General features: G+C 43.5%; 1 pseudogene; it reads left to right on the top strand.

Moving 5' to 3' along the window:
* The first annotated feature begins 18,768 nt into the window (after positions 1-18,768).
* LOC132225632 (nuclear prelamin A recognition factor-like) lies at positions 18,769-20,088 on the top strand (annotated as a pseudogene).
* Positions 20,089-21,429: the final 1,341 nt, after the last annotated feature.

The raw sequence follows: 21,429 nt of genomic DNA, 5'->3' as shown, positions 1-21,429 counted from the left end.
TAATCCAATTCCTGCCAGCAGCCATCTTTAGGAATGTTAATTTGCATTTCAATGGCTACACCTTTTGCTGGCCTACCTTCCCAGAAAAGGTCAAGTGGCCAAAAGGTGGCTCCTTTGAAATCAGCTTTCTGCCAGTAGTCATTTTTTAATACCTACAAGTTGCTTCTCAGTTTCCCCAGGCAGAAAAAACATGGTTTAAAGTTAATTACTAGATTTTAAAATTTATTCTTAATAATATAAAAGTGTAGTTAATCAAAGAATTGCTAATAATTGACTTGTAAGCTCTGAAAGTTTAAAGTGCAAATTGAATCGGAAGAAATTAATTAAATATCTAATGTATAACTTGTTTTTGAAAAAATAAAATGTGTTTTCTCTTAAATGATTAGGAATTCAAAATATGTTACTTCTTGGTCTGATTTAAAAAAGAGGATAAATTTTATGATCTCAACTGAAAATTTTTTAATACAAAAAACAGTTTAAATTTAATTGATATTCTTTAAAATAATTATAAAAGGTATAAACAGCTAATGAGATTTCTGTTTGTCTGCAATATAATGTTGGCCATCTATCTTTTAGGGATTTTGGTTTGCTCTTCCCTTGTTTATTGTGAGAATAAGGAAATCATCTTTTCTGTCAGAGAACAGTGTATACAGCCACATTGTTGAGCTGCATGACTTGGCAGCCGCCATGTTGGCCGCATGGCCTGCCGCTCCCCTCGGGGCCGCCATCTTGAAACAGCTAAGGCCCCTCACTCTGACTTAGCCAATCACAAAAAGGAATGTCTGCTCACTGAGGCAGGATGGGATTTCAGGGATGGAGTTTTAAGGCAGAGTTTTACTACGGAAATGCGGATGGGGCAGAAAGTGTCCTTGCCTCTCAGATTTATTTAATACTATTTTTAAGAAGATATTTTTTAATGCTTAATAAATTAGCAATCACAGTCTTAATATAATTTCAGTGGTATGATAGACCAATGTTTTGAGCAGTTGGCTTTATAAGGGCCAACAATAGAGCTCGTATTTCTTAAAAGGCTTGTAGATAGAGACATTTTTTAAAAGATATCTTAAATTCTCAGTAGAACCACAGTTATGCATATATCATAAACAAATTAAGAGTAATTGATTCCATGGTCAAGACTAGATCCTATTATGTTGAGAACTGTTTAAAAAGTGTTGAAAATGTTTTAATTAGATATGTATTTGGAAGTTTTTCCCGAGTGCAATATTTCAAAATATAATATGCATGGTTGCATAAGGCATTTCTGTCAAATAAAAGAAAAAATTGATTTATTAGTAGCAATGTCTTTATTTAAACTAACAAAATCACCACACCGCTGTATTTTAAAATAGGCTGGAGGTGGGGCAGCGTTTGCATCTCGTGTATCAGAATAAAACTTTACTAAATTTACTAATCTTTGTAAGCAATTGAATCCTAGTAAAGTAAAATTCTTCTAAAAAGTTACTGAAGGCTTCCCATGATGCCTCTGTATATGCAAATAAGCCAAAAGGGAACACTGTTTAAAAACATTATTTTAAATTTAATAAAAAGGAGAAATTTTAATATTTTGAAATATCTTCCACTAATATTTATAGCATAATCTAATGATTTGCTATTAAAATACCAAATCTGAAAATAAGTACAGTCACCATAAATGTTTAATGACTTTGACTTGGAATACATGGCCTTGCAGCACTATCAGTCAACATCCAAGTAGTAACCCTATAAGTTACTTGGTGTAAAAAAGAAAGATTTTTCTTTTTTAAGTTAACATTCTCCAAGTGTAATCCAGCAGGAGGAAGACAAATCAGACAACCAACAGCCCAGAGACCACCTGGGGCATGGTAAAGTGAAGTATGGTAATAATTAATTCAGGTAAAAACTGTAAGTTTCATATGTCTTAGAAGGCACATTTTTCCTTTACCTGTGAAGGACAGCACAGCTATCCCAAGGTCAGGGGGCTCCAGTTAGTGTGTCAACTCAGTGTTCTGGAGACCCAAAACTGTAATTTAGATAACATGCCTAAGTTTTACCTAGGTTACCCAAGGACTCTAGATAATGTGTTTACCCAAAACTGTAATTTGGATAGCATGCTGTCTCTGCTTCTGTAAATTGCTTTTTTTTTTGCTAACTAGGTTCCTTATTCCAAACCTTGAGACAGCCAGTTTAAAATTAAGTTGTCATGACCTAGAGCAAAGAATATTCTTACATGGTATTATTCTACAAGTTTCATTAATTATTTTTGATGCGTTACAACAGTATATTGTGCATTTATCCCAAACAAACTTACAAATTAATTCTTTGACATGAAGGGATTTATTCCCTCCTGGGAAGGCACTTAAGCATTCTGTATTGACCTCTCGACTTTTTCTTGCCAAGAGGAATCCAATTGCCTACAGCTGTTACCTGAGCTCTTCATTCAAGCTGGGATCATGAAAAGCTGGTACCATGGATCTTTCTCTTGCCCAATGGCGTAAGCTGGGCCCTCTCTGGAGAAGAAACCTGGGTTCCCTATGATCAATGCCGGGGCCCCGCCAGCAGGCGAGGGGATCCAAAGGCAGTTGCTGGGCGTAGAGGCCACAGGGGCATAGGTTAACAAGGAGACAGAACTGAACCTCACATCACCCTACTTGGCCCAGAGATGGTTGGTAGTCAATGACGAGTAAGACCCCACAGGGTGGGGAAACCTAAGACAGGCACAGCCAGGGGGCCAGTAGGAGAGAACTTGGGGTTCAACAGAGGTGGGGCACAGATCCTCACCCCCCCAATTGTGCAGGGGCTTGAACACTCTCCCCTTCTGAGGAAGGTCTCCTGTCCCCATGGCTGCTTCTTGCTTCCCATGCCCAGCCCAGATCGGGAACCAAATAACAAAAGAGACTTGGTCCAGCTGAAATCAGTATCCAGATAAACGGAGGCTTAGTTAACAGACCCTATGAATAAATCTAGCCTAACAACAGGAATGCTCAGGCCTCCTCAAGGATGTAAAATGACCCTTTCAATTAATATTTACAGCGTAAATTTAGATTATTGTTAGAATATTAAATTTGACAGTAAAATAGTTGTCAAGTTTTCAAATTAATTAAATTTGGCTAACTTGAAATAAATAATTATTCAAATAGTATTAACCAAAATTTTCATTTCATGGTAAAATTGCTTAACATGCAATGAATCTAAAGCAGTCATTTTTGTGCAAAAAAAAAACATAAATAAAAAATTAAAGTTATCTAGACTGCATTAAAAAATTTTCCATAAGCCTCCTAATTAAATAAAAAAAGGGGGATAGTGGAAGAATACCATGTAAGGAAAAATATCCTGTAACTAAATTACATCTAGAAAATTTTTTTTTCATTTATAATGCTAACAGCAAGACACCCATGAAAAACATATGTGGTGTCAAAATAAGCCAAAGGAAAATCATTTGGGCAAATATAAAAAGGATTCCCCAAGTAAAATTTCCTTTATTAACATTTGTCGAGAATACGTTTGTATATTTTCAGAAAACAACTCCAAGACCATGTGGATTCCGGCAAAAAGGGATCCAGGAGAGAAACTGAACAGATTGCTCCAGCCACAAAGACAGGAGAGACAGTTCAGAGATGGAGATGGTGAAGACACCTTGCCATGCTAGCAGTCAGCAGCTGTGCGTTGCTGCAGGTTGCCCAGGACCAAACCAGAGAGGACCAGACCTGCATTTTTCCACCATCCAGAACCAGCATTTCATTGCTGGCATGTACACATGAACTGTCAGACATTGAAACTTGGACTCAGAACTGTTGAACATTGATTTTGGGACTTAAACAATTTTTGTTCTTATATGTTTATTTCTGGTCTGCAGATACAAGATTCTTAAGGAAAAAATAAGTGGGAGATATGGGAAACTGTTTATTGCCTTCACTATTTCATAAGCATAGACAGAGAACCCCCCCCGAAGGCTGGGTGCCTTTGAAGCCCTAGCAAAGATTGGAGCTAGGCGCCACCTCTGTTTGTCAAGACAGTGGTGGCTGAAACTACTCCCCCATTTATTATTATGTAAATCCTTGCTGATGGGCTAGTCTGCCTGTTGCTGGGGGTCACCTGCCTAACGTCTATGCTATGGGTGCATCCCAGATCAATAAAAGCATGGTGAGGCCTGAGCACGGGAGGAAGTCCTTCCCCTTGAGTTGGACTTGCCCGCCTGGTCCCCAATTTTTCCAAATTATCTCTTGTCTTTTCATATTCATTTGTGTGCGGCTCTGCTTCCAGTTCCTGAACACTGACCCACGCAGGACGTGGGAAGGAAACACACAACAATATTTCATTCAGTTTTCTTTAGTTCAAAGTTTCCTTTCTTGTGCAAAAGTTTAGTTTATGGAGTCTTATTCATTTATTTTTGACTTTTCTTCCCTTGCCATTGGGCAGGAATTCATATAATTTTCTCTAAGATTTAGGTTCATTTAAATTTGATGCCTAGGCTTTATTAATGGAACTTGAGAATATCATGCTAAACTAAGTAAGCCCAACAAAAAAGTAAATAAACAATGATTTAATTTATATGTGGAATATAAAATTGAAGAAAAAAACAACTATGAAAACAAAATTGACAGAGACCACAGTGTGGTGGTGACCAAAGTGAAGATGGGTGGGAGTTATGAAAGAGTAAAGTAGGGTATAGACACAAGGCACTATACAGGTCACATATCATAAGAATGTACAGCTGAAACCAAAATATACTTATTAAGCAATGTCACCCCATTGCATTTAATTTAAAAAGACAAAAAGAAACCTTTCTATATTTCAATAATCATAGTACAGACAGGAAACTTCTACACTTTACACATTTCCTTAAATTGTTGCATCTTATGTAATTATAGTACATACAATATCATTAATGTGAAATTACACAGGCCAATCTGCTTGTATAGGTGTATTTCATTCCATCAGCATGCAGATTCATGTAACAGCTACTATAATCAAAACACAAAGTCATATTCCTGAAGAATTTTGGAAAATTTTATGTGTGTATCCTTTCCAAGTACTTTATTCTTTTCAGTTTTTACTTTTGTTATCAGAAGACATGTTATATTTTCAAAAGAATTCTGTAATAAGTTTCAGATCCAAAATTATTTTCCCACTGTATGGAAGAGTCCCCTTCCCCATATAATCTTACATATTATATGATCTAATAAGATGGATTCAAATTTATTGATATCAATTTTCTCTAAATTTCAGATGTACCTATTTATAATTTAATTTTGTTTTTGAAAATATTCAAAGAAAATCAACTTTAAAGAATGTATTACAATCATGATTTAGAAAAAAATGTTTCATGTCTTTTTAAAACTTCACTATGCTTTACCTTCCCTTTCAGGCAGGCCTTTTAGCTTTAAACAACCAAACTTACCTCTTTCCAAAGGCCATTCTCTCATAGTGAGAGTGATATATAGTTGAAATGTTAGTTGTGAAATGGCACCAAGAAACGCCTGGATGACTGACATATAGTTGAAAGCATTGCACTGCATGGAAGCACCATGAATTGAATGAACAATCTCCCTCTCCATCAAAATACTTATTCTTTTGCTGCTAATTTGAGACTCATTTTTAACCTGATAAAGCCTTTTCAACAGTCTATGGTAATTTATAATGGTCTGCAGACACCTGTTCGAATGAAGTCACACTCAAGATTAGTATTTGTCAGTCATAGATGTGTTAAAAATATTTGAAATGCCATTATAAGATGAATGTCTAATATGTAAAATTCTATTATTAACATAATAAAAACTCAATCATGTAATACAGTTTTCAATATTAACATTTATTTTAATTCTGTATCTATGATTTAATCTAAAATTAATATATAAATACATTCTTATAAAAAATCAGCCGAAACCGGTTTGGCTCAGTGGATAGAGCGTCGGCCTGCGGACTGAAAGGTCCCAGGTTCGATTCCGGTCAAGGGCATGTACCTGGGTTGCGGGCATATCCCCAGTAGGAGATGTGCTGGAGGCAGCTGATCGATGTTTCTCTCTCATCGATGTTTCTAACTCTCTATCTCTCTCCCTTCCTCTCTGTAAAAAATCAATAAAATATATTTAAAAAATAAAAATAAAAAAAAATAAAAAAATCAAACAATAAGCTAAATATCCCTTTGTTAACATACAATTGAATTTGCCTCCACAAAGTAAGTTACTATTTTAGTTTGGGACATATTATTCCAATCTTATCCCAATGCATTTACATTTATGAACCTAAATCTTTATATTCTTATCTTAAAACATATTAAAGTTATTTTTATAAAATAAAGGGATGCTCATACTTTGATAATTAAAATTTTTTGACATTTTTTTAAAAATATATTTTATTGATTTTTTACAGAGAGGAAGGGAGAGAGACAGAGAGCTAGAAACATCGATAAGAGAGAAACATCGATCAGCTGCCTCCTGCACATCTCCCACTGGGGATGTGCCCACAACCCAGGTACATGCCCTTGACCGGAATCGAACCTGAGACCTTTCAGTCCGCAGGCCGACGCTCCATCCACTGAGCCAAACCGGTTTCGGCAACATTTTTATATGTTTGTTCCAGAAAATGAATCTGTCAGAGTTTAAATTGCTTTCAAGGACTCAATACAATGAGTGCACTATTTTTATTTATTATTTTTGTATTTATGGGAGTTAGCTCATTTAGCATCCATTCTAACAGGTGAACTTTAAAAACAATTAAAACAAAGTAGTTGGAGATGCAAGATGTTGCCAAAGTTGGTAGATGTAATAATCCTTTTTTCTCAGGACCAAACTGGAATTAGAAGTAAAATAGAAACCATCAACCCAAATAACTCATTAAATACTTGCTGAATAGAAGTCTTATTATCGGAAATTTATAGAAAGAGGGACCTTTTATTGAGCATCTTTGCATGACTTGATACCAGCCTTCCCATATATACCCCCAGGACCTCAGCTATCACTCCTGAGGGTTGACCCTGTACCCAAAAAAACCAATAAAAATCAAGACTTAGTTACAAAGAAAGGGCTTCCATAATTGACACAGAATATATTTCTGAAGCATTCAGTTCAGATGATCAGGGAGACTTTGCCACTAGGTTCCAGAATTTAGAAAGCTAAAACAGTTCATTACCACTGAACAAGTATTGCAAGAAATGTTAAAAGACCTTCTTGAAGAAAAAGAAGGAGAAGGAAGAGGAGGAAAAGAAGAAAGTAGATATATTTATAAAATATAAAATGGCAATAAATATGTACCTCTGAATAATCATTATGCTAAAATAATCAACAAAATATTAGCAAATTGGATCCAGCAATACATTAAAAATATCATACACCATAACCAAGTGGGATTTATTTTATGGATGCAAGGCTGTTATGATATTCACAAGTCAATAAATGTGATAAACACATTAACAAACTGAAAGACAGAAACAATATGATCAGATCTGTAGATGCAGAAAAGCATTTGACAAAATCCAACACCCTGTTTTGATAAAAACTCTCAGCAAAGTGGAAATACAGCCAACATTATACTTGACAGGGAACAAAAAAATTAAGAACAGGAATAAGACCAGGATGTCCGCTTTCACCACTTTCATTCAATGTAGTACTGGCAGTCCTAGCCATAGCCATCAGACAAGAAGAACAGATAGATGGCATCCAAATTGAAAGGAGGAAGTAAAACTATCCTTTTTCTCTGATGACATGAAATTGTACATAAAGAGGCCTAAAGACTCCACCAAAGTACTACTAGATTTAATAAAGGAACTCAGAAATGTAGAAGGATACAAAATTAAAACCTAGAAATTGATGGCATTTTTATACACCAATAATGAATTCTCAGAAAGAGAAACTAAACAGTTCCATTTATCACAGCAACAAAAATTATGAAATACTTAGGAGTAAACTTAACCAAGGAGGTAAAAGACTAGTACTCAGAAAACTACAGGATATTGAAAAAAGAAATAGAGGAAGATATACACAAGGGAAGAATATATCATGTTCACTGATTGATAGAATTTACATGAATTGTCCATATTAACCAGTCTGTAGATTCAAAGCAACCCCTATTAAATTACCAAGAGTATATTTCACAGATCTAGAACAAATGCTTCAAAAATTTATATGGATCTAAAAAAGGACCCCGAATAGCTGCAGCAATCCTGTGAAAGAAGAACAAAGTTGGAGGGGTCATAATATCAGATATAGAGTTACACTACAAAGCCACTGTAATCAAAACAGCCTGGTATTGAAACCAAGAACACACATATAGATCAATGGAACAGAACAGAGACATATTTGTATATTAAAGCCTAATATGCAAATTGTCCCCTCGAGAGTTTGACCAGGAGACTGGGAGTTCGATCACTCACTGTTACATGCACTGACCACAGTGGGGAGGTGCGGAATGAAGGAAAGCCCTGGCCAGCAGCCAGCGAAGGGAGGTACCAGCCTGTGGTTGGCAACAGGGGTAGGGAGGCCCTGGCCAGTGGCTGGAAGGCCCTGATCGATCCTGATCACTGGCCAGGTCCAGGGACCTTACCTGTGCATGAATTTTGTGCACCAGGACTGTAGTATTTGATAAAGGAGGCAAGAGCATACAATGAAGTCAAGATAATCTCTTCAATAAGTGATGCTGGGAAAATTGGACAGGTACATGAAAAAAAGTGAAATTAGGCCACCAATCTACACCATACACAAGAATAAACTCAACCTGAATAAAAGACTTAAATGTAAGTCATGAAACCATGAAAATCTTATATGAAACTGTTAGGTTATGTGGCTCAGGAGGCAGCATAGGAAATAAAGAGAGTCGATCAGAAAAGGAAGAAAGAAAAGGTTTTATTTTGCATCCCAAGGCGACCCATGGACCACAAAGACAGGGCCAGTGGATTCGCGCCAACAGGGAGAAGACACTTTTTTTATACTGCGGTTGAGTGAGGGGCGGGGACATGAGCTGAGGTATTCAGCTGAGGAAGTCTCCACTGCAGGGGGTCAGCAGGGTATTCAGGAAGGGTCAGTATCTGTGTGGGGTTCATGTGGATTAAGGGAGAAGCCAGTATCTGTGTCTGGCATGCTGATCTGTTAGAAATGCCAGGGAGGGTCCATTATCTCATCAGACATCTGCATGTATCTGATTCAGGGCTCTCTCCGACCTTACATACCAGCCTTTAGGTGATAGGAGATGCCGACTTGTTCTGACTGCTTCCAGCTGACCAGGGGTGATGAGGGGGTGTTAAAGGCCAGGGTTAGGGTTAGGCAGTGGGCAGCAGAGTGTAGGGATGAAGCAGAAGCTGATTCACAGTCACCCCTGACATCTCCGAGAGCCTGGAGCGGATGAACTTGAGGAGGCAGGGAGCTAGGAGAAAAAATACACAGATGAGAATCAGGGGCCCTATCATGGGTAGTACCCCAGTAGCTAAGTTGCTTTGGAATAAGCCGAAAGGAGAGTTGTCCTGGAAGTTTCTTGCATGTAGTTCTTCACTCAGCTTAGTCAGGGTCTGCATGTTTTGCTCCACTACTCCGGACTTGTTGATGTAGTAGCAGCGTTCTTCCTGAAGGAATATGCAGGTTCCTCCTTTTTCTGCAGTTGGAAGGTTTGAGGTGTGCTGGTAGGGCTACCAGGGCTACTGATGTCACTTGCCACTGTAGGAAAGCTAAAAGAGGAAGTAGTAGTCTCCAGGGATAACTGGAGCTTGTCATTAAAGTACTGAGCAGTGACCAGACTGTTCCTGAAGGCCCCCCGGTGAGGCCTACTGAGGCAGCGATACTCACCCCTAACATGACAGGGAGGAAGGTGGCCCGGTATGTCCGTGGGTGGGATGGAGGGAGCAGCCAGGCGAGCTCCAACTCTCCATACAAGGTTAGGTGGGGAACTACCATGACCACAAAGCAAGGCCCGGGGTCAGAGGAGTTCATGCAGTTGCTTAAAAGAAGGTACCCTGGCTGGCCTTAATGAGACTGGCTGTGGTGTGGTTTTGGGTGCAGTTCCAAGTGACTTGTCCCCAAGTTAATGGATTACTGATCTGGTAGCATATCTGTGGGGGCAGGGTGGGCTCTGGAGTTTCAGGAAGCATCACAGACCTTGAACCTCCACACATAAGCCGGTAGGGGTGAGTGTAGGTTGCTCAGGGCCGGCAGGAGGAGGAGGGCGACCAAGGCAGACCTTAGTGGGGCCCAACACCTCACATCTATTGAAGTCATGCTGCTCTGGGGTCCTCTTGAGCCTGGAGATGTGGTGCCATGATGGATCACCGAGCAGCTTAGCCTTGGTCGGGGCTGTGAGGATTACAGTGTGAGGTCCCATCCACCTAGGCTCCAAGGCTTGTGGATGTAAGTTCTTAAGGAGGACAGAGTCACCAGAATGAAGGGCTGGTCCTCGGGACTCCTGGTTGTTCGGCTCTGGATTGGGCAGAAACCTGTCCACATGTTCTCAGAGCAATTGCCTGATTAAAGGCAGATATGGGAGATACGTACCTAGGGGAGGAGGATCAGCAGGGAGATGGTGGTTGAGCAAGAAGGGTCTCCCATATAGTAGTTCAAAAAGGGCTTAAAGAAGGTGGGGCTCTGTGGTGTAGCTGGATTTTGGTCAGCGCCATGGGCAGGAGGTCCAGCCAGGAGCTGCGAATTTCTAGAGAGAGTTTAATTATGTGCTGGGCTGCATATCTGGTGCTTTGGCCAGGTGGGGCACGCTGTCCTAAAACACATAGATAGGAAGGTACTGATATCAGACCAGGCCTTGAGATATGGTCTCATGGCCCCTTCCCAGCATGCAGGCCTTCTTTCTCAGAAGGCCCGGAAGTCTCATTCCAAATTTGGGAGGTAAAGGACTGGAAAAAGTATAAATAAAGAGAGTTTCCTCCATATTGGGGGCCCAGAATTTGAAAGACACATTTTTCTCTGGGCCGCCACAGAACTTAATAATAAAACGTAACTTCTGTAGTCGGCACTGCAGTTCAGCCTCTGCTTCCGCAGGGTGCTGTAACTGTAGTTGCTGGCCAGCTTAATAAAGGCTCCTAAATCTTGATCTGAGTCCCTGGTGGTTGTCTCCGTGGGTCGTGCCATTACAGTTAGATGGTCCATTTCATTGGAATTTAGTGGCTATGGTGAGGGTTCGAGCCAGTGACAGACAAATCCAGCAGGATGTAGAGGAGGAGGGATTGATGTTAGAGAGTAGATGGAAAGTTGTGTTGATGAGGGTGGGCATAGGAGTAGGTCCAGGGTTCTTAAGTAGAGAGTGACACTAGAGGATTTCCCATCCCAGACAGTAGAATTGATGACTTCCTCATCATTCCATGTCTGTTTCACCTGAAAATATTAAAAACATGAGCATTTCCAGAGTAAAAATTGGAGGGTCCCTTGCCAGGTAAAGGCCTGTGAGGAATGATGGGTTATCAGGTCCTGGATGGTGTCGCCGAATATTCTTCGGGGATGGTAGGAGGCATTTGGTGAGCCTGAGAGAGAGGTAGGTATTGCAGTGAAAGTGGGAGGGAATGTTAGAATGCGCTGTTATCCAAGCGAAAAGAGAAAGGGATGGAGAGGTGGAAGCCAGGGACCTGGAGGCTGGAGAAAAGGCAGGGGGAGGGAGGGAGCAGTCACACAGCCTGTTCCCAGGCCTCTAGCCACTTGGATTTTAAAGCTGCTGCAGTTTTCCTAGAGATAATTATCTCAGTTTCTGATAATAGCTGGACTGTTGGATAAACCTGTACATTCAAGGATGTTTCCTTTGGGAAGGGTGGAGAGGGATGGGGTGAGAAGGTGCCGAGGTGAGAGCAGTTTTCAGTTCAAAGGAGGGGACAGTTGTGGAGGAGATAAGGAGATAAGGCATTCACAGCAAAGGCTGAGCTAGGCAACTGTGGTCTGGGACAACAGGGCCCCATAAGGGGATGCATGGCCATGGAGGTTCGGCATCCCTGTAAAGGGAGGGGGCCAGGAGTGGAAGGAGCAGGGAAGCTGAAGGGCTCCGAGTGAGCTGCAGAGTGGCTGCTAACTTGGTGAGAATATCTTGTCCTAAAAGGGGCACAGGGCATGATAACATGACTTAAAACGAGTGGGTTATAGGGCTATAATCAAGGAGGCAGGGAAGGGGTGCAGTGGCCAGCAGGCAGGTGGATTTGCCCTCAATACCCATGACCGAGATCGTGGAAGAAAAAAGGGGCCCTAAAAAAGAGGGCAGGACAGAGAAGGTAGCCCCTATGTCGGCCAGGAAGGTGACCCACTACCTTCAGTGCAGCCTTGGGCTCAGCGAGGGGGGTGGGGGCCATCGAAGCTGGGCTTCTTAAGTCCCAGCATGGCCAGTGGTTGGTCATGACCTGGAAGGGCAGCCCCTCCATGCTGGGGCGCAGAGGGCCTGCCATCTTTCCAGGGGCAGTCACTCTTCCAGTGGCCACTTTGACAGCACATTGAGTAGGGCTTGGTTGGAGCCCAGGGCCGGGGGCACTGCTTTGCCCAGTGGCCTTCATTTCCACATTTGAAGCATTCTCCAGGTGGTGTTCCTTTCATTGCACCCCCAACATGCACAGCCCCCTTGGGGCCATGGCGGCTGCCATTGACTGTAGGGCCACAACCAAAGCGTGAGTCTGCAGGTCTACCTTCTCTTGAAGGCGAGCAGTAAAATGTTAAAGGCCATTTTCACTAGATCTTCGACTGGGGGCTGAGGGCTATTAAGGACCTTAAAGGTCAGTTTAAGTTTACGGTAAAGGTGGTCAGGTCAGTGGAAAAGGACCTGAGATGCCTCTCAATCTGTGGGGCTGGACATAGAGAGTGGGGGCATAGATTCAGAATATGCCCTCAATCCCTGCTGCCTCCCTCAGGGGTAGAATGGGCGCAGAAATAACTCACATTCTCAGGATTTGGGCTCTCAGGGATAGGGGAGAAGGCAGCTTCTGGTTAAGAGGGCCTGAAGAGAAAGAGACAAGGCATTTTTTAATTTAAGGAAGATCAAAGTGAGAGAGAATGTCTACCCGGATAAAATCCTTCCCAGCTGCACCCTCTTGCAAAGGGAACTGGCTGTCCCCCTGTGAATTTAATTGCTGGAGATTTGGTGAAGAGCGCATGGGGTAAGGCGGGCAGTTAGAATGAACACAAGCACACAGGGGGAGTTGGGCAAGGCAAAGGGGAGGAGGATCCTGCGAATAACTGACTGGGGAAGCAGGCGGGAGTGGGTCTTGAGTTTCGGGCTCCTGTGGCGGCAGCAACCCCGTGGCTGTGGGCGGAAAGCAGGGAGGGTCAGCACAAAGAGGAGAAGGCATCGCTGGAGGGGGATAGCAGAGGGAGGAGGAGAGGGGACGCACGGACCCAACCCCGGCCCCGGGGATCGCTTCTCAATGGCGGCTAGGCAGGCGGATGGACCGCCTGCGCCTGAGGATGAGGGTTCAGCACGCACACGGCAGCATCATACAGGGGATGGGGTTGTCATCTTGTGGTTTGAGTTTCTGGCTCCCGCAACAACCACAGTGGGCGAAAGAGGGGAGGTGGGGTCAGTAGGTCTGCAAAAGACAGGAGGCAGGGTGAGTAGGTAATGGTGGAAGACATTGCTTGAGGAGGGAGGAGGAGAGGGTGTGGATGGACAGGGGGACTAGGCTGTAAGGAGAACGGGCGGCTTTTGCCGGGGGAGTTGGCGGTGGTCTACGACTGAGGAGGAGTGGGAAGATGCGGGGACAATGGCGGTGCCGTCGCCGCCCCTCCCCAACCCCCCCCCCCCCCCCCCACACACACACACAGCACACACACACCACAGGCAGGGCACAGCATGGTGCGGCCACAATCCAGGGAGAGGAGGGAGGACGGGGCAAGGAGAGGAGGCAGAAGGAACTTTGGGGGAAGGGACGGGGATGCAGACGGGGTGGAGAGAGAGAGAGAGACTTGGGCACATTTCCCGGTTCACTGGCAGAAATTACTGAGATTGGTAAGGATGGTAAAGTCAAGGTCCCATTTTCTTTTTTTTTTTTTTGAATTAAATGATATGTTATTTTTTTTTTTATTGCTTAAAGTGTTACAAAGGGTATTACATATGTATCCATTTTATCCCCCCGCCCTAGACAGTCCCCTAGCCTCCCCTATCACCCAGTGTCTTATGTCCATTGGTTATGCTTATATGCATGCATACAAGTCCTTTAGTTGATCTCTTACCCCCCTACCTCCTGCCCCCCAACCCTCCCCGGCCTTCCCGCTGCAGCTCGACAATCTGTTTGAGGCAGCTCTGCCTCTGTATCTATTATTGTTCAAAAGTTTATAATGGTCTCTATTGTCCACGAATGAGTGAGATCATGTGGTATTTTTCCTTTATTGACTGGCTTATTTCACTTAGCATAATGCTCTCCAGTTCCATCCATGACGTTGCAAATGGTAAGAGTTCCTTCCTTTTTACAGCAGCATAGTATTCCATCGTGTAGATGTACCACAGTTTTCTAATCCATTCATCTACTGATGGGCACTTAGGCTGTTTCCAGATCTTAGCTATGGTGAATTGTGCTGCTATGAACATAGGGGTGCATATATCCTTTCTGATTGGTGTTTCTGGTTTCTTGGGATATATTCCTAGAAGTGGGATCACAGGGTCAAATGGGAGTTCCATTTTCAGTTTTTTAAGGAAACTCCATACTGTCTTCCATAGTGGCTGCACCAGTCTGCATTCCCACCAGCAGTGCACAAGTGTTCCTTTTTCTCCACATCCTCTCCAGCACATGTCGTTTGTTGATTTGTTGATGATAGCCAGTCTGACAGGTGTGAGATGGTACCTCATTGCTGTTTTGATTTGCATCTCTCGGATGATTAGTGATTAGGAACAAGACAGGGATGCCCCCTCTCACCACTCCTGTTCAACATAGTACTGGAAGTGTTAGCCATTGCAATTCGGCAAGAAGAAGAAATAAAAGGCATCCAAATTGGAAAAGAGGAAGTAAAACTGTCCTTATTTGCAGACGACATGATATTATACATACAAAACCCTAGAGATTCCATCAAAAAGCTACTAGACTTAATACATGAATTTGGCAATGTAGCAGGATACAAAATTAACCCCAAGAAATCTGAGGCATTTCTATACACCAATAGTGAACTTTCAGAAAGAGAGATTATAAAAACAATCCCGTTTACCATTGCACCGAAAAAACTAAGCTACCTAGGAATAAACTTAACTAAAGAGGTAAAAGACCTCTACTCAGAAAACTACAGGACGTTGAAAAAAGACATAGAGGAAGACATAAACAGATGGAAGAACATACCGTGTTCATGGATTGGTAGAATCAACATCATCAAAATGTCCATACTACCCAAAACAATCTATAAATTCAACGCACTTCCCATTAAAGTACCAACAGCATACTTCAGAGATCTAGAACGAACTTTCCAAAAATTAATCTGGAATAAAAAAAGACCCCGAATAGCTGCAGCAATCCTGAAAAAGAACAAAGTAGGTGGGATCTCAATACCAGATATCAAGTTGTATTACAAAGCCACTGTTCTCAAAACTGCCTGGTACTGGCACAAGAATAGGCATATAGATCAATGGAATAGAATAGAGACCCCAGAAATCGGCCCGAACCAATATGCTCAATTAATATTTGACAAAGGAGGCAAGAACATACAATGGAGCCAAGATAGTCTCTTCAATAAATGGTGTTGGGAAAATTGGACAGATATATGCAAGAAAATGAAACTAGACCACCAACTTACACCATACACAAAAATAAACTCAAAATGGATAAAGGACTTAAATGTACGACAGGATACCATAAAAATTCTAGAAGAATCCAAAGGCAAGAAAATCTCAGACATATGCCGAAGCAATTTCTTCACTGATACAGCTCCTAGGGCACTTGAAACTAAAGAAAAAATGAACAAATGGGACTACATCAAAATAAAAAGCTTCTGCACAGCAAAAGAAACCATCAACAAAACAACGAGAAAACCCACTGTGTGGGAAAACATATTTGCCAATGACATATCTGATAAGGGCCTAATCTCCAAAATTTATAGGGAACTCATACAACTTAACAAAAGAAAGATAAACAACCCAATCAAAAAATGGGCAAAGGACCTAAATAGACACCTTTCAAAAGAGGACATTCAGAAAGCCAAGAGACATATGAAAACATGCTCAAAGTCACTAATCATCCAAGGTCCCATTTTCATACTGAGGCCATGCTACGTTACAGAAATAGGACGCAGGTGGGGTAGGCCTAGGGTTTAGCCAGATTGGCGAGCAGGCGCCCTAGAGGTGTGCTCAGGTCAGGTTAGGAATTCGGATTCCCCCGGGCTCAATACCTGTTGCCTAGTAGCAGGAACTGAAGGACAGCATCCTAGCGTTTTGACCCCAGCTACGGACAGACAGAGGGACAGAGGGAAGTAGGGACATCTCCACTACCTCCCAAGGTCCGGAGGAGCCTTCCTGGAAGGGTCCAAAAAAGGCAATCTCTGATGCGGCCCCGTTTTACCGACAGAGACATGGCAGGCAGGTGGCCACATGGGACCAGCACCGGGGTGGGGTGGGACTCACCGCTAATGTTGCCAAACTGGAAAAGGTTGCCAAGATGAAGAAATGAGGTCCTGATGGGTCCTGGGCCATGAGGAGGGAGAAGTGGGCACCCTGAGCTGTGGAGGGACGGCCAAATGGGGCGCTCACACCACCGGTTTCAGCACCAAATGTTAGGTTAGGTGGCTCGGGAGGCAGCGTAGGAAATAGAGTTGATCAGAAAAGGAAGAAAGGAAAGGTTTTATTCTTGTCCCCAGTCGACCCATGAACCCCAAAGACAGGGCCAGTGGATTCTCCAACAGAGAGGGGGGCGCTTTTTTTATACTGTGGTTGGGTGAGGGGCGGGACATGAGCTGAGGTATTCAGCTGAGGAAGTTTCTGCTGTAGGGGGTCAGTAGGGTATTCAGGAAGGAGTCAGTATCTGTGTGGGGGTCGTGTGGATTAAGGGAGAAGCCAGTATCTGTGTCTGGTACACTGATCTGTTAGAAATGTCAGGGAGGGTCCATTATCTCATCAGACATCTGCATGTATCTGATCCTGGGCTTTCTCCCACCTAACAAAAACCATAGGCAGAAAAATCTCAGACATCTTTTGTAACTATATGTTTGTGAATACATCTCCTGGGGCAAAGAAAATTAAGAAGAAACAAATGGAACTACCTCAAAATAAAAAGCTTTTGCACAGCAAAAGAAACCATCAATAAAATGAAAAGGGAGCCACTGTATGATAGGACATATTTGGGAGTGATACATCTGATAAAGGATTACTATCCAAAATATATAAGGAACTTATACAACTTAACAAAAAAGAAGAGACCATCCAATTAAAAAATGGTCAAATGACCTAAATAGACACTTCTCCAAAGTGGACATATATATTGCCCAGAGACATAAAAATGCTCAAATTGACTAATCGTCAGAGAGAAACAAATTAAAATGACAATAAGGAATCACCTCACATCTATCAGAATGGGTATCAACAACAAATCAATAAATAACAAGTGTTGGTGAGGATGTGGAGAAAAGGGAACCCTCATATGCTGCTGGTGGGAATTCAGACTGGTGCAGCCATTAAGGAAAACAGTATGGGGGTTCCTAAAATATTAAATATGGATCTGCCATTTGACCAAGTGTTCCCTCTTCTAGGAAAATATCCTAAGAAACCTGAAACACCAATCAGAAAGAATGTATGCATCCCTATGTTCATAGCAGCATAATTTATAATAACTAAGATCTGGTAAAAGCCCAAGTGCCCTTCAGTAGATGAGTGGGGAAAAAAGACTTTTAAACAAAGGCTATAATAAGAGACAAAGTAGGATACTACATAATGATAAAAAGGCATTCCAACTAGAAATTATAACCCTTATAAATATTTACACCTAACATAAGAACATGTAAAAATATAAAAATTTTTGAGGCCAATAAAGGGTGAAATAAATAGTAATACAATTATATAAAAAATTGTATCAATACATTAACGTCAATAGTTAGCTTCTCCAGAAAGAAAATGCAAAACAAAAGTGACCTTAATTGACACTCTAGGTGAGATGACTTTATGGTGTACCATACCTGCAGACTACCTAAAACTATCTATAAATTTAATGCAATTTATATCCAAATATATAAAAGCCCAGGGTTCCTAACAACTGAATGAAGGACTGGTCCATCGCCAGGCCTCTGGCTCCATGGGTCATGGGATGGCGAACGAGGAACCAGGGTATCTTGGGCTCCAATGAAGCCGTGGCAACAGCAACAGGTGAGCGGACAGAAGGCAGACTGCTTGGCTCACAGTGATCAGGGGATGCTTAACAGGGAACCAGAGTGAGTGGCGTGAGGATTGGTGAGCTACTGAAATGCAGGCCTCCTGGTCCTTAAACTCCAATCAGTTGGTGGTGGAGGTGGGACAGAACTGGGGACTGGCTTCCTTAGTAGAGCTGTAGATTCAATCTCCAGAGATCAGACCAGACATCAACAGACGAGTACCTCAGGCATGAACCTGACAGTGCTGCCGGCCTCCTGGAACTTGGTGACATGCACTGAGGCTGTGTCCCCTCCCTTGGATTGGCTCCCTTAGTAGCCCTGCAGGTTGAATCTGAAGAGGGCAGGACAGGCACCGACGGTTCAGCGCTGCCTGCATGATCCCAACAACTCTAACAGCTTCCTGGAACTCGGCCTTAGGCACTGTATCTGCTTCCCTGCCTAGATCCTCCACAGGAAGACAGGATACCTCCAGCAGTGCCAGGGATGACCCATGGTGAATGACTGATCTCCCTGTGCTTCCTCCAGGTCACTTGAGCCTGCCCACCCGCCCCAGCTACACATGAAGTGTGATCACTACAAACTGAAGGAATGTAGTCAAGAAACAAAAACCAGTGACCAAGAGAATGCTGCAGTCAACATCCAGAGTACAGCTCAGGGGAACACAGAGAAGGGAGAATTCCAAAACTTGGCTGATGCCAGGATATTTCTGAGTGACTGCCTGGTGTGTGACAGTTGTATGACCACCGAGGAAAGAGTCCAAGTTTCTCCACCAAACAGCAAGGACTTCTTCTGTGTTCTGAACCTTAATAAGAAATGTGATACCTCACAGCACAAGGTGCTGGCAATGTCTGTGTGTCCTCAGTTTCTGCCTTACTTTGCTGCTAAATTCAGCCTCAGTGTCACTGATGCATCCAGAAGGCTCTGCAGCTTCCTCAAAAGCTTTGGGGCTCACTGTCATAGACGTGAAGATAGCTGCGGACTGCAGTATCCTGGAGAGTCAGAAGGAATCTGCGTCAGTACTGCCAGCACCGTGAGGAAGAGCCCTGGCTACCCGTGCTGACCTTCGCCTGCCCTGGCTGGGACCCATATGTAGAAGGTGTGCTGGGTCACCCCATCACCCCTACCTCTGAATGGCCAAGTCTCCCCAGCAAATCATGGGCTCTCTGGTGAAGCATTCCTTCACCAGACGGCAGAAGCTGTCCCCAGACAAGATTTTCCACATCACTGTGGTCTCGTGTTATGACAAGAAACTGGAGGCACTTTGAGGAGATGTTCCCACAACTTTACATAGTTCCCAAGGTGCTGACTTTGTGGTAACCTCGGGTGAAATTGTCCAGATAATGGAGCAGTGTGACCTCACCTCGAATGATGCCGCCATGGACACTGTGTCTAGAGACATGAAGGATAAAAAGGTGAGGCTCCATGAGAGTGCCAGCTCCGATGGTTACCTGGCACACATCTTCAGGCACATGGCCAAGGTGCTTTTCAACAAGGACGTGGGAGTGCTCACCTATCCCACCCTGAGGAACAAAGACTTCCAGGAGGTCACCTTGAAAGGGACGGAGAGGTTCTGCGACACTTTGAGGATGCTTACGGCTTTCAAAACATCCAGAAGTGGTCCTGAAGCTATAGAGGCCAAGTTCCCCTGCCACTTCATGGAGGTCCTGGACTGCACAGCCTATGCCTAAGCAGCAGGGCCAGGCCCCAGGTGGATTACGGGTGGGCAGATAGGGCACAGCTGTGGCAGATGGAAGGCATCTACACTGCCATCCAGATATGGCCCCCAGAGACCAGTGCACATGTGCAGGAGCTGTACCAGGAGTGGCTGGGGCAGGGAGGCGACCCCTCCTGGGCCCAAGCAGGCCTACACACTGCCTAGCAGGGCCCAGATCAGCCTTCCAGGACATCAAGTGTTAAAGTCCAGCAGATGCCCGGCCTGCAGGCCACATGAAGGGAAGGCTTGGCATCTCTGTCATTGCTTTGGTTTTCATAATTCCCTGCTCCCCATCTGTTGGCTCCCTCCCTCTGAGTGGCTCTGCTGTTGTCACATGGGTGCAAGTGGAATATTGTATCTTGAGAGGATTGCCCCAATGTATGTATCCTTTTATCCAATGATTAAAAATTCCCAAAGAACAAGAAGGGAGACAGACTACTATCCCCTAGACTTAAAAAAAAAAAAAAAAAAAAAAAAACCGGAAGTGTCCTGCGAAGAGCTGAGACTTGGTTCTGTCCCTGTGCCTCAGAGAGATTGGATAAGGAAAGAACCGGGTTTGGCCCTGACTTTACCCACTTATATTACTCTTGAAGGTGTCTTTGCCACAATATGAATAAACTGCCACCTTTTGGAATAGGCGCTCATACGAAATCTGCATTCCCAACTTTTCTTGAAACAGATGTATGTTCTGCAGCTGTGGCCACTGTCCTGAGATCAGGTCATGACAACCAGGTCTTGTGGCTGGGGATCAGTGAATGTTGGAGAGGAGGCCTCCCTGCCCCCGCCACCCTGAGCCCTTTTAGATTCAGGGATTGAGCTGAACTCCCTTTGGGGGAGGCCTGGCAAGGGGGACAGGTGTCACAGATGGAAGGATGGAGAATGGATAGGCAGACACCCTGCTCGGTCTCTCCCTGGTTGGGGTCAGATGGTTGAAGGCCAGTCAGCATGCACCACAATTGGGTGAGATAGCGCCCTCTGTGTCCACCTCTGATCACGAGGGCCTGGCCACTCCCTGCAGCTCTGGGCATCCTTCTGCGTTCCAGAACAGTGCACTGTGCCCTCACATGCTGCTCACCCAAAGTGAGAAGGAAGAGAGCAGTTGGCCCATAGACAACTACACAGAAAGGTAGGGCTCATGGCTGGTGAGTACACTGGCAGTAGCAGGAGCCTCTCCTGCCTCCATGGCAGTGTTAAGGAGCAGCGAGCTGAGTGGTAAAGAGCAGAGAGCAAACAGGTGGTAAGAAGCGAGGAGTCCCGGACTGCAAGAGGAATTTCCAACTGTCGGCTTAGGCCCACTCCCCATGCACGAATTTCGTGCACCAGGCCTCTAGTGAAAACATAAAAGTCATATTTCACAGAACTAGAAAAGTATTCTAACAGTTTATATGGAGGAAGAAAATGGCGGCCGAATAGCAGATGTGTCATGCACCTCATCCCAAGCCAGCCTGGAAAAACAAATTAATCAGAGAATATCCACCCAGAATGAACAAACTAAACACAGCTGAG

This window comes from Myotis daubentonii, chromosome Y (assembly GCF_963259705.1).
Source record: "Myotis daubentonii chromosome Y, mMyoDau2.1, whole genome shotgun sequence".
Taxonomy (NCBI): domain Eukaryota; kingdom Metazoa; phylum Chordata; class Mammalia; order Chiroptera; family Vespertilionidae; genus Myotis; species Myotis daubentonii.
The sequence above is the reverse complement of the archived record's forward strand: the minus strand, read 5'-3'. Positions and strand labels throughout refer to the sequence as shown.